Source organism: Tiliqua scincoides, chromosome 1 (assembly GCF_035046505.1).
Source record: "Tiliqua scincoides isolate rTilSci1 chromosome 1, rTilSci1.hap2, whole genome shotgun sequence".
Classification (NCBI taxonomy): Eukaryota; Metazoa; Chordata; class Lepidosauria; order Squamata; family Scincidae; genus Tiliqua; species Tiliqua scincoides.
Genome location: NC_089821.1, coordinates 180,442,455 through 180,457,569, shown reverse-complemented (window position 1 = coordinate 180,457,569; position 15,115 = coordinate 180,442,455).

The following is a 15,115-nucleotide window of genomic DNA, read 5'->3' as shown; positions in this document are numbered from 1 at the left end:
GTAATACCTATTAATACCACTTGAAACCAGAAGTTCCAGCAAAGCCTTCTTTTTCTGTACGTGGCTTTGAATTTCTTGTTAAACCTGTTCAATAAATGACATTTTTAAGCTGTGAATTCTGTGATAATGACTTTTTTTCTTGCTTCAGGAAACATCACTTAAGATGCTGTCATCTAACTATCAAGTAGCATGAGTTAATTTTTCAAATGTAAATACATTTTGATGAAGAACAGATGTTTATCAGTAGTCAGGATGCCTAAAAGTGTGTTTTTATTTCTGTTTTGGTTTTATGGCCAAAAAAGGTGTGTGTGTGCATGTGTATACAGAGAGAGAGAGAGAGAGAGAGTATAGACAAGTATACGTGTGTGACTATAATCAGTATTTCTCAAACTGTGGGTCGGGACCCACTAGGTGGGTTGTGAGCCAATTTCAGGAGGGCCATTCATTTCAATATTTTATTTTTAATATATTAGACTTGATGCTCCCATGGTAGGTGACTGCATTTGGGGAAATGTGACAACCTGTAGTTTTTACAAGCTACTATGTATATTCTTTTAACAATGATAGTCAATGGGACTTACTCCAGGGTAAGCATGGGTAGGATTGCAGCCTAGGATTGTTCAAAATTTTCCTGCTTAATGATGCCACTTTTGGTCATGACATCACTTCCTGTGGGTCTTGACAGATTCTCATTCTAAAAAGTGGGCCCCGGTGCTAAATGTGTGAGAACCATTGGTTATATATAAGGCACAGGAAGATTTAGTCTAGATCAGGGGTGCTCAATAGGTGGATCGCGATCTACCGGTAGATTGCGAGGCAAAATGAGTATATCGCGGAGTGCCGACCCCCCCTTCAGGTGCCTCTGGGAGGAAACGCCGGGAGTAAGGCCCATTGTACTCAATGGGGCTTACTCCCAGGTAAGTGTGGCTAGGATTGCAGCCTCACAGCCTAATCCTAGGCATGTCTACTCAGGAGTAAGTCCTGTTATACTCAGTGGGGCTCAAGGTACACCAACATACATTGTACACATAAATGTTATATGTTATGATGGCGTGAACATTGTAAAAAAAACTCTGGTAGATCTCCGGGCCTTGCTGGGTTTCAAAGTAGCTCTTGAGCCAAAAAAGTGCGAGCACCCCTGGTCTAGATTCTACTTGCCTGGTGTTTGCTATTTAGAAATGGGTCCTACAGATGCTGACAAAGGCAAAGATCAGAGTACTCTGTGCTCAGTATTTCACTCTTTTGTTCCTAATTATGTAGAAATCAATAATAACCACTGCCCCTTGTTTCATTATTGCAAAGATTAAAAGGGTAGCAATGGAGAACTGAAGAATTTGCCATTTCCCCAGATTGTGAGCTGCAAAGGAGTAGTAGTAAAGTAAGTTAGGGAGCAGCTGTTGGTTTGTTCTGGTAGTATGTTGAAAGGCAGTTTAGAAGCAGGGGACTTAAGAAAAAGGGCAAACTGAGCACTAACTGTGTATTTCCTGTGTCTATATAGTTTGGTAAAGGAAAAGATAAACTTCACTTCTGATCTCTATATGATTGAAAGGGGTTTAGTGTTGAGCTCTGACTTTACACTAATAATTTCTTAGTATTCCCATGTCACTATAGAAAATAATTTTTTAAACTCCAATGTCACTTCAACTTCCAAACAACTTTGATTACATTATCCATAATCATATAATTTCTCAACAAATAACAGCCCAATCATATCCTATCACCACCCCACTGATGCAGTGGCACCAAAATTGCAAAGACTGAATCTTATAGCTGGGGGGCAGTCGGGACATCCACTAAAACTGAGTGTTGGGAGAGTTAGGACAAAAGAAAATATTTATTTACTCAGCGTGCGGTTGGTCTGTGGAACTCCTTGCCGCAGGATGTGGTGATGGCGTCTGGCCTGGATACCTTTAAAAGGGGACTGGGCAAGTTTCTGGAGGAAAAATCCATTATGGGTTACAAGCCATGATGTGTATGTGCAACCTCCTGATTTTAGAAGTGGGCTATGTCAGAATGCCAGATGCAAGGGAGGGCACCAGGATGCAGGTCTCTTGTTATCTGGTGTGCTCCCTGGGGCATTTGGTGGGCTGCTGTGAGATACAGGAAGCTGTACTAGATGGGCCTATGGCCTGATCCAGTGGGGCTGTTCTTATGTTCTTAATCACCACCCACACTGATGCAGTGGCACCAAAATGGCTAAGAATCTTATAGCTGGGGGGCAGTCGGGAAGGTCTCCTATGGGTAAGAGAACATTTGTTTTCTTGTCTGGGGTAAGCCTCTGCCGTGCAGATGGCCTACCTGGTCCTGTGCTAACTAAATAGCTGGGGCATGAATTGGGTCTGGGAAGGTGAACAGGACATCAGTGGCATTGACGACATCAATACCACCCCCTCCTGGGCCTGATCAACCAATCCCCTGCCCATCACTATCTTCCCCACCTCATTTCACTCCTTCCCACATCTGTTCTACCCTCCCCCATCCCCTTCTACTTCTCCCGCTGACTTACCTGCTCTGCTGAATGACAGGATGTTGGAGCACCTTTTGCAACTGGCACTGACTGCATTATGGCCATCGGCATCTACACAGGAGGAACACTGCCAGCAGGTGACATGCATAAGATTAGGCCCTAAGATCTGTATTCCTCTAAATGGCTAAGAATAGAAAGGCAACCCTATTCCATATTAAGCTAACATACCTGAATTTAAGATGAATTTATTCTTTTTATGTACACTTACTTGAAACCAGTCCTATTGAAATTAGTCTTTTTTCTGATTGTTCAGTATTGGATACAAGACCCAGTGACTGTCAGTTTGAATTCCAATGAACAGAAGCACCTACATTGACCCATGGTTTATGGAAGGTGCATGAAAAAATCACCCCTCCACTTTGGAATGGACCTACATCCATTGTCACCAAAATATCTTGTGGCCCAATCCTATTTGGGTAGCATGTCGACAGTGTACTGACATTAGCGCAATGTCAGTCCTATCTTCAGCCCCATGTGCCTCCAGAAATTACTGGTGCAGTCTGTCCCAGTAATGCCCCCGGCATACATGGAAACACAACACAGCTCGTTGCCCATGGAGTGGCATCCGGACATCGGTTCATCATCGGTATTATGTCAGGAGGTCATCATTGTTATGTGTAGCAACAGCAGAAAACAGGGGGTTTATGATAACTGAGGAGTGTCCCTCCCCTTCAGAGCATAAGAAGCCATGGAGTGTTGATACTACATACCCTGAGAGCAGAGAGCCCCCCACCTAAGCTCAGCTGAGCTAAGAAACAACTAAGGTGTAAGAAAGGATACCTATATGCTATCAAAAAGACAATAAATGTGATTCAAAGTTTCTATTGACTTATATCAGCAATAAAGCAGTATCTGAAAAAGAAAAACAGAGGTGACATTGCAACTCATCCCCTACTAATTGTTTTGCCACTGCATGTTATCCAACAGACAATCAAGTTGCAGGTGCTAGTGAGGTCTGGGTTCATTGTCTGCCATGGACTTGGCAAAGCCACAGGGGCCCAAGTGTAGGTCAGGTCCTAGTGGTGTTTGCATTGGCACTGGCATCCTTCAGTCTCAGCAGACTATGGTATCGCGCTCTGAAAAGTGGTTCTGGAACAGCGTCTAGTGTAGCTGAAAAGGCCAATTCGGGAGTGACAATCCCTTCCACACCGGGAGCAAGTGCAGTCTGTCCCTGGTCTGTCTCCCTGGCTATGGGCCTTCCTTCTTTGCCTCTTAGCCTCAGACTGTTGGCCAAGTGTCTCTTCAAACTGGGAGATGTCATGCTGCACAGCCTGCATCCAAGCGGGACGCTCAGAGGCCAGGGTTTCCCACCTGTTGAGGTCCACTCCTAAGGCCTTCAGATCCCTCTTGCAGATGTCCTTGTATCGCAGCTGTGGTCTACCTGTAGGGCGCTTTCCCTGCATGAGTTCTCCATAGAGGAGATCCTTCGGGATCCGGCCATTGCCCATTCTCACAACATGACCAAGCTAACGCAGGCATCTGTTTGAGCAGTGCATACATGCGAGGGATTCCAGCTCGTTCCAGGACTGTGTTGTTTGCAACTTTGTCCTGCCAGGTGATGCCAAGGATGCGTTGGAGGCAGCGCATGTGGAAAGTGTTCAGTTTCCTCTCCTGCTGTGAGCGAAGAGTCCATGACTCACTGCAGTACAGAAGTGTACGCAAGCTCTGTAGACCTGGATCTTGGTATGTTCCGTCAGCTTCTTGTTGGACCAGACTCTCTTTCTGAGTCTGGAAAACGTGGTATCTGCTTTACCGATATGTTTGTTTAGCTCAGTATTGAGAGAAAGAGTGTTGGAAATCGTTGAGCCAAGGTACACAAAGTCATGGACAACCTCCAGTTCATGCACAGAGATTGTAATGCAGGGAGGTGAGTCCACATCCTAAACCATGACCTGTTTTGTTCAGGCTGATTGTCAGTCCAAAATCTTGGCAGGCCTTGCTAAAATGATCCATGAGCTGCTGAAGATCTTTGGTGTTTGCATTGCCTTCTGAATTTCATCTGAGCTACTTTGGTATGGAGTTTTTCCTCACTTTCTGCTGGTATCTGTCAGTAGGAGGTCTTCAGACAGTGGGGCTGAGGTTGCACTAGTATATGTAGAGATAGGATCAGGCTGTTAATCTGCAAAGTATTTTGCATGGACTCCACATAAAACAGTTAGAAGTCCAGAAAAATACACATGCAGCATTAAATAACAAAAAGGTCATTGTAAACAGTGTGATAAGCAACTTATGATTCTGTGACATTTGCAAGATGGTATTGAAAAGCATGGTCGGTTTTTCTGTGTTGGGGGTGAGGAGGCAAGGAAGCCTGCTGATGCTTTCGTTTGAAGTGAGTTAAGTCAGTAGACAGGAGGGAGGAAGGAATGCAAGGGAGCGGCCATTCCAAATATTCAGGGGAGAAGAAGACAAAAAAGGACAAAGTTGCACAGAGCAGCAGCAGCAGCAGCAAAATGTAATGAGGGCAAAACTGGATGTGAAGTAGGAGTTAATGCCTGTGATGTTGTGAACCCCATCACTGGAACTTCCTGCTTGGAAGGCTTATCAAGCCCCCTCACTTAGTGTTTTGGTAAATATGTTTTTAGGTAGCTGAATGCTTCTGTTTTCATTGTATTGATTTATTTTATTATGTAAACCACTTTGTGAACTACTTCTGTTGAAAAGCAGTATATAAATATTCTTAATAATAATATTGTTTTTCTTGCTCTTCTGGTTGATCACTGATATGCATTTTAGTTTGTGTTTTAACTGACTGTCACATTTTAATTGTTTGACTTTTGTAGCAAGTGGCCTTGGGAATCCTCTTGGGGGCTGAAGGGCTGGGATAAAAGGTGCTAGATAAATACATAAATGCACGTGATAGAGCTCTATCCTACTGTCTGGCAAGTCAGCGACCATTGTGTACTTCACCACTGTTCTCTACTGTAGTATTGTACCAACAGTGCAGGCTTTGCAGCAACTGAAATACCTGCACAATGCTGATCCATAGTGACATTCACTCCATCCATTCTTTGCTATACCATTCTACTATGGGGCACATGTGGATGGTGGCTTTTGCTGCCATAGTCCCATAAGCATATGCCTTTGGGCTGATATGATTCTCTTAGCCCACTTGGGACACAAAGGTCATGCAAGAGATTGTGATGCTAACTCCAAACCACAAACACAGATTTGCCTGCATAGTGACCCTGTGCAACCCAAAGGAGGCCAACACGCTACCCTGTCATTTCACCAACCCACAATGAATACCAATATAATGGAAAATTTGAAAAGGATAGTCTTTCTCAAAAGAATGTTTTGTTTCAGACTGCACTATAACTATATGATAAAACATAAGGGTATCTTACGCTTACCTTTCAGAGCAAGTATAGAAGAAAAGTCACACTCAGCAGGTTTCTTCAAAGTAAGTACATTTTAGAAGGAAACCTGCGGTACAGCTAGAGAAAAAGCCTTGGTACATAATTCACTATTGAACAAATGTACTGATATGGGTGTTTCTAACTGGGTAACAAGGCATCTAAAACTGTACAGGAACTAAAGTACAGAGCCACTACAACAAGCTTGCTCTACAATTTGGCCCCAAAGAAACTACTGGTTATCAAACTGAACACTGTTGCTGGTTCCCTGGAAAACAAAAAAGACACGTGTTTAATATAAATGTGGAAGAGTACAGGTATTCTCTACAAGGGTACAGGTATTTCTCTACACGCACAGAAATTAAGAAAACAATACAGGTGGGGCCTTAGTATCCTGAGGGATCTGTTCTCGAACCCCCTGTGGATACCAAAAACCATGGATAAGCAAACCCATGGTTTTTGGCCCCTAAAACTCTTTGAAGGGGACTCTGGTAGCCTCTGGAGGGCTTTCTGAAACTACAGAGGGCATGTGCATCTTCCCATAGCCTCTATTGGTTTCCAAATGGCTGAAAAGGCCCAAGAGATGCTACTTCCAGTTTCCTTCAGAGGGTTCAGGTGAAGCGAATTCTGGCTCAATGTGGGTTTGGGGGACCCGCATTGAGCCAGATCTCCGATATAAAATCTGTGGATAAACAGGCTCAATGTATATATAACACATAGAGCAGTGGATCTCAAACTTTTTTTAATCTCTGGAGCCCTTTACACTTCTTGCTGAGTTCTTGGGGAGCCTCGCTGGCACACCCCCAGAGTTGTGCAGTGCGGAGCCCAACACCATATACTGGTGAAGAGCTGGAACAGGAGAGGAATGACAAAGGAGAGCCATAAACAGGGGAGGCAGGAAGGACGGATGTGCAAACTAGGTAGGGGGGAGATGGTAGCCACTTATGGTGTGCTTGCGAAGCCCCTGAAGGAGTCTCAGGGAACCCCAGGGCTCCTAGAAGCACTTTGAAAAATGCTGAGGCAGAGCATTTCATGCCAGTTTTTTTTTAATCTGAGGCAGGTTGCAGAACTGCTGGCTTGCAAGTTGGTGATTCTGCTACTCTCTCATTTGAAGACATTGTCACCAGCACAATGTATTTTGTTTTTACTATATTTTTAAACCCCTTTTCTAACAGATAAAAGTGACTTACAATTTATGTACAAGAATAACAATCAATCTATTCAACAATTATATTCAAAACAATACAATACAACTTAAAACAAATTTAATATTTATTTTCTGTTAATGAAAATACAGTTGGGTAGAAATATATTACAAATGCAATTGATATTTACATATGGGATACATCGGTAGTCCAGGCAAAATAAGTAATTGGGATGCCAACCTCCTAACATATTACAATTCCTTTCTGAAACTAATACTCTAAGCCTACGGAGCTATATTGCTGGTGGAATCAGTGTTTTGCCACCAGCAACTGCCTTATGGTAGTCATGAAAGGTGCTCCAACAGCACCAGTCAGAAGGCCACAGCTGTGCACAGCAGCCACACTAGTGGCTGAACTGGAATCCACCAACAAAGGTAAGGCAGTAGAGGAAGCAGAATGAGGTGGGGGATGGCAGAATGGGGGAGGGTGAAATGGAGAGGTGATGGGGCTGAGGGAAGGCAGAACCAAGCAGTGACAGGGTAGGCAGATTGGCTTTGGGAAGGGGTGAGTTCTGGAGCAGTGGTGGATGCCAAATTCAAGCCCACTTCCCAGATGTGATCCTGCAGGCCAGGTCCACACAGAGCTGTGCTAGTGCTTTTGTTAGAACAGGTCTGAGTAGACCCCTCCGCGTTACAGAGGCTTACACTTGGGCAAGGGAACAAATGTTTCCTTACCCAGAGGAGACCTCCTGGACTCCCCACCTGATTTGGCCAGGGTGGTGGTGGTGGAGAATGCGTAGGATTGGATCCTAAAGTATGCTTTCTTTTGGTTTTACAGATAGTCTCTTCTGAATGCCAGATGCAAGAAAGTGGCAACAAGGTATCATGTTGTCTTGTGTGTTCCAAGAGGCATCTGGTGGGCCACTGTGAGATAAAGGAAGCTGGACTAGTTGGGCCCTTGGCCTGATCCAACAGGGCTCTTCTTATGTTCCTATGTAAAGTGATCTTGAAAGGTGTTAATTACTTTTATTTGCTTTACCATCAATAACCACACTAGATAGTTGGTCCTGACACCCTTGGTATGGCTAAATTGCAGGCAGGGACTTTTGTTGCTTTGTGTTTGATATGTGACACTAGCAAGCATGCGGCCTGGATTTAATGCCGTTAAATGCTCTGCAAATGATGCTAAAGGCTTGATTTTTAAAAGAAGCTCTGGGGGTCAGTGCTTTCCTGGGAGATAGTTTTTTTCCCCCCAGACAGTTCCCCACTGTCTGGTCTCTGTAGCCTGGAATGGTAGCAGCAGACAACAAATTTTTTTCACCAACTGCTGGTCCAGTAAAGGGAGAGCAGGCATCAGAGAGGAATGTGCACACTAACCACTAAGTATTACTCCACTTGGTCAGTTGGCCTTCTCCCTGAAGTCCCTTTCCCTAATGATACAGTACACCTTTTTTATTTATAAATAAATTAAAGGGGTATATGACGAATATTTGGAAGACAGTTGTATGTTGCAGACATAATCAGTACATTATCTCAGGACCTAAAATGTATAGATCACTTCCAAAAAATGTTTGTTGGACAGCATCTGTTCATACTTGTATTATGAAAACCTGATTCAATGTCAAGGCTAAACAGAAATGAACACTTGTACTATTATCAACACGTCTACAAATAAAGAAGAAACCAAATAGGTCTTCTGAGGATCCTGAACTTTATATATCTATATCGATCGATCAATAGATAGATAATCTTGATGCATGGAATCCACAAACATTATTCCAATGTTGCTCAGAAATAAACTCTTTCCCAGTGATGTGAAACTTCAGAAAAAATCCTACAGCAGGCTTATTTAACTCCACAGAACATTTTACTAGTCTTGAATGACTATATATATATTCATTAGTAAATTATGGTTGAAAGAAAAATGACAAGTGAGATTTATACTGTGTTAGCCATTGGTCTACTAAGTCCAGGATTATCTACTGTAACTGGCAGCTGCTCTCTAGGATCTCAGCAAGAGGTCTTTCTCAGCACTGTTACACAAGTCTTAACTGAAAACATCAGGGACTCAACCTTTATTACTAAGCTATGCCCTTCTCTAGACAACTCTTTCTTCTGGTTACTAGATTAGTTTTACTTGCTGTAGGGTGGGGGTGGTCTGAAAGTACATTGGAATCTACAGGTAGATTTCTAGGTTATTAGTAGATCAGCAAACATTTCTGACTCCGAATTCTTTTACGATAGAATTTTTTTTTAAGTCTCTGTCATGGCTGGCTTTATGCTAATCACTTACAGTATATCTCACAACCTCCATCTCAGGAGAATGAAGAGTCTCATATTCCTGGGTGACCCCTTACAAATCAAATGGCTGGGGTTCTGGGAAGAAAGGTAACCAACTCCCCCCTGAGTAAACTGAGACAAGGCAGGTTAAAATGTAAAAGAGTTTATTAAAAGAATGAACATACCCAAACACCTAAGGGTGTAAAATGGCAAAAATGAGGCACTTGAAGAATCAAAGAAAGGTACAAGAGGGTTGAGATGAATGGGTTGGGAAAAGGATTGGCACAGAGCTTAAAACACTAATGTGGCTAATTGGGTACCTTCCTGACCCCAAGTACATACACTAGTGCAGGATCTTGGTCTTTGCACCCATACCTAGCCAGAAGGGCAGGCAGGCAAGCAACCCCAATAAAGCATCAGATGCTTTCACCAATGTATTGAGGTAAATAAACAAAGGACTGTGGTGTGGGACCCTGCTTTTGTAACCTGTAGACATTATTTAGATTGTACCTATGGGACCTGATACTGGGAAGGGTCACCCAAACTCTTGATTTTCCCATTCTTGGAAATCAGTTGAGCTTCACAGTCCAGTGAGCTAGGTCAAACTCAAGCCCTTTGTTTACTTGTCTGAATAAGAAAGTCAACATCCAAATGATTCAGCAACCCCTCAAAGCATCCTGACACACATAGGAGTCTCTGACATATGAGACTTCCCCAGGGATAGAATGGTCCAACCAGGTGAACACATGCCGAAAAATGGGAGGGAAAAATCAGGAATTTTCATCACACATCCGTCCAAATATACAGACAGCCTATGACTGATTCCTCATGATTAAATTTATATTAAAGTTAGCTAGAGGAAATATTAAAAGCACAAGTTCTATAGGTTACATCCAAAAAGGCAGGACAATTACATAAGTAAATGGGTTAACAGTGAAAAAACAAAGGAAAAAGGAAACATATCAAAACAGATGCAAAAGTATTCAAAACAAAATGCATGGGTTACAACCAGGAGCAAATAAGGCATGCACGTTTTAAAACCTGATTATATAGAAACAAAACATGAGTTGAACATGTTACATGGGAAAGGCACTTTTAACTGGAATCTCATTAAGTCCACTGAGATACATTTTACTTAGACTGCAGACTGAAATCAGACTAAAACACAAGCTAGCACACGGCATGCGGAGACATGCAAAACATGGACATTGTTACATGAGATAGAAATAACTATGTGCTCTTTATGGAGTGGAGCAAAACCAGAGTGGGATCCACCTCATTCTAGCCCAACTTGGTGGCAACATCTACCATAGTACTACTAAGCTGGAACCTGCAGTGTTTCATATGCTTCCCTTCTGGAATGCCACAGTCCATAGCCATGAAAGTTAACACAGGCTGGAGCATGAAGTTCTTCTGGCATTCACTGAGACTAGGACAGGAGCTGGCAAAGGCGGGAATGAACACTTTTCTAAGCTAATCCATCTCCTTGGTGTGCACTATGGGGGCATTCTCCTTCTCGACAGCTAGGCTTCGTTTCTGCACCTCCCTCTCTACTACAGATTGTTCTTCCTTCAGCTGAAGGGGCCTCAGTACTAATGGTACACAAGCTATTCAAAAGTCAATGGACCCTTCTTGCTGCTACTAGAGCTTGTCCGGAGAATGACCAGCCTCACTTTCATTCAGGTTTTCCATGTAACTGACTCCTGCCATACCATTTGGAGTCCTAATCATGGTTTCTTAGCTTGGGGCTTTGGGAGCTTTGAACTTCTAACATGGTTTTGCTACTTCACAAGGGGATACAGAGTTCTGCCCTTGTCTCTCTAACTAACTTACTACTTCACTGATTCCAAGAGACAGAAATAAACAAAACTAGCTTGCTTTTAAATGTCAGTCTTTTATGTACCAAACCAAAGTGTCTTTGAGGAGAAGCAGCTGCTTCACCCAAACTAAAATTTAAAAGAGAAAGTGAACCTGCCATAGTTTGACTCAGAGCTTTCGCTGGAGCTCTGGAGCCTACTGCTAAGCCACCATGTGTTAATTAAACAGATGGGTGCAGTACCTAGCAACTTTCAACTATCTTATTCCAAAACTGGATTCCACTAGGATAGTATATTGCTATTACCAAAGGCAAAGGGGGAAAAAAAGCACAGATGGAGGATGTCATGGGGAGACCTGTCACCTAGAGGAATAAAGAGCTCCAACATTCCCGAGGCCTTCCAATATTCCTTAAGACTCAGACAATAGTGATGGCTGATGATCCAGGAAAACAGGGAAACCAACTTGAGTGAAGTGGGATGAGCAGATTAAAACTATAAATGGTAAATTAGTTTATTAAAATAATAAAAACACCCAAACTACAAGGGATAAAGTAAAAAGGCAAAAACGAGGCACTTGAGAATCTAGGAAAGGCAAAGGAGGCTTGAGATGGATGGCATGAGCAAAGGGTCAACACAAAGATTAAAAAGCAAACAGAAACTAAAAGAAAAGCACGAACATTGTTCACTGGGTACTGCCCTAGCCTCAGTGCTCACACTAGTCCAGGATCTTGGCTCTTATACCCATACTTAACAAGATAAGTGGGTGACCCCAATGAAGCAGATGCTTTCATTGATGGAGCAAGGTAAATGCACCATGTGTGACTTCACTTTGTACAACCTGCGGACATTAATCAAATTTTACCTGTGGGAATAGATACAGGGTGGGGTATGACTTGAGTGACACAAAAAGGTTAAAATTTCATTGATCAGCTGTTTTGAGAAGGGAAGCATGGGCTGGATTTGAACCCCCCTTCTTTAATCTTTCTGAAAAAGCTCCTCAAACACTTTTGGATTGGGCCATTTAAAATGTTTCGAAGTGGGAACGATTCACAACAGCAGCCTTCTCAAATGCCCCAGGATGCTCAGTTCCCTGCATCTCACTTTCTTGAGGCTGTTCTATGGTACAAAATGAAGATCTAGATCAATCTTTGAAAGGCCCTTTCTGCAGTTCAATTTTGGTTACTTTGGGGATACTTTTTATAGTAGTGGTAGAAAGTTGTAGCTTCACATTGTTTCCCTCAGTCCCTCATACTTCTGAATCAAATTGTTCTCTTCTGTGAAAGAGCTACAATGTACTCTATCTTCTCTCAAAACAGGTAGACAGCATCAGGAAACAAACAGCAGAAACTCTAGCACAGGGGTGTCAAACTCATTTCATTCAGAGGACCGAAGTTAGCATTCATGGTGTTTGCTAAGAACCAGAAGTGGCATCATGAAGCAGAAAATGACATCATCAAGCAGATGATGACCAGAAATAAGCACTTTGTTCTCGCATAGAAGCTCATGAGCTGCAAATGACAGAATAGTAAATGTACAAATCCCCTTTATACTTTCAAGATATGAGAGAGCTCAATTATGAAGCTAGAAGAGCCCAAATATAATGGGGCCCAGATAAATTGCTTCCAGGGGTCTTAAAGTTTGACACCCCTGCTCTAGCACATTATACCCAAGGCTTAGTTAGTCTACCAGTCTGTTGGGGTGCAGCCTCTTACTGGAGAACTTAATCTTAGAAACAAATGCTTTTCTTAGTAACTGTAGTGAAGAATGGCATGCAATTACATCTGTAGTTTAGGGGCAAGTTCTAACTGAAAGAGGTACCACAAACAAAATCAAATACTTTTCATAGATGCATTGCAATGTATTATTAGAACTCCCCATCAAGAAGCTGTGTAGTTCCCTATTCCCAACATTACATTACTAGGCTATGAACCTCCAGAATTACCACTGACCTGCAGGTGGAAGGGAAAAATCATACTTAGGGTCTCTAGACTAATCTAGGCTTATCTCTGCATAATTAGCACTAAAAATAACTTATAAATTCATGTTCATGTGTATGCACTTAGCATGAGAGAGTATATTTTAAAAAGTCACATGTACAATATTGTACTGGAACAGCACCCAAGTATGAAATGCTAAAATGATGAAATGAGAAATGATTACTCTCAGTTCTACTTTGTCAGGGAAAAATCAAATATAACTTGTGGTTCCTAGTTAAATTTGACGAAATAAACTTTAAAAAATTTTCACAACACCTAACACCACTATGGAATCTGCACAGGCTAGGAACATTTTCAGGTGTTCCTTGCCTTTGATGGTGCAGGAGGCACTACGGGGAGAACACTATCAGCCCAATGAAAGATACCCATAGTACATGATGTCCATGTTGCCATTGGTTTTAAACTGTAAGATAGAAAACTAGTTTTGTTGTAGCAGGCCACTTCTTTTCATTTCAAAATCTGGAAGTTGATAAGCATAAAACAGACAAGAAAAAGATACAGTTTGTGCACTTTTTTTCTTCTTTAACACATTAGATTTGAAATTTTTAAGGACTTCTCACAACACTTCTCATTTTACTAGGTCCAACTACAAGGTTTGTGATGCAAAACCTGGTGCAAATGTATTGACAGCACATTATTAAAGTGCCTGAAATTATTACAGTAACACTTGGATATCTGAGATTTACTGCACATGTCTTACTAATAACTGTGCCTTTACTAGTGTGTTAACCACAGAATTAAATATTTAAGAACATTAATTTTTTCTTTCTTAAAGAAAGAATTTCTTCTCATTTTATTATAATTATAAAACATTTACAAAATGCTTCAGTTTGAAGGGTAACACCTTCCTCTTGGGTGATGAACTTCTCAAGATTTCCAACTCTACTTGAGAAAATCAACAGGCAATAATGTATACTTTCCTACATCAATGTGCAGCTCAATTTATAAGATAACAGAAATATTTATAGTGCTAGTGAAATCTAAATTTGCATTATTATATCAAGCGCTATTTTGTTTATTAAATATTCTCTTTTCTAAAGTAAGGACCTGAATTCCAGTTTCATGAGCTATTGTTGCTTTTAATTTCTCTGTAAAACATGGTGTTGCCCCCACTGGGAGGGGCATCTTTAAGTTTCCTGAAACACAACAAGCCTATGAAAGGGATGACAAATATTCATTTTTAGAAAATCAAATCAATACTACCTCCCAACAGTTAATTTGTGTAAATACACTATGATTTTATAAAATTAAGACCATAACTTACAAATTATAAAATAGCATTGGTATATATTTTAAACATCCATTTTAATCTGAATGGGGCAATCTTATTTGTTTAAATCATGCCTCACTGTAACAGAAGCAGGTTCACAAAGAACCACTACCATTCAATGACACAGTGCAAATAAAATATTTCTGTTTAAAAATAATCTGACTTGACACAAACACTCTGAAAAAATAAAAAAGAGTTTCAAAATACACCACTTGAGACAGTGTGAAAATTCAGAGATGGATTTTTCTTGCAAGGAAATCAAAAACATCTTACTGGGTTTAAGCACAATGCATTACTGAACCATCTTGAAAATAAACAAATGGAATATTGCTACAATTTAAAACAGGAAAAAAAAAGAAGTCAACCAGCGTCATTATAAATGTGCAATACTAACATAATTCGAAGTCATCTGTAGAAGATGCAACCTGCATGCAAAACAAAGCCAATGACCTTATTGCAGAGGAATAACGTAAAATAAAAGAACTGCATGGTCTGGTTGCATGTTTATTGGGCAGCATTTTTGATAAATGAAATGAAAAGGTTTTTAGAACACTATGTCAAATCATTAACAGGATTATTGTGCACAACAACAACAAAACAGAGAAGCCATTACAATCACAATAATCTTTCTTCCCGATAAGAAACTTTTCAGTCCTTCCAAATTAGGGATAGTAAGATAGAGATCCAACATAAATACAGGATTGCAATTCATCAGAATCCTTAGCTA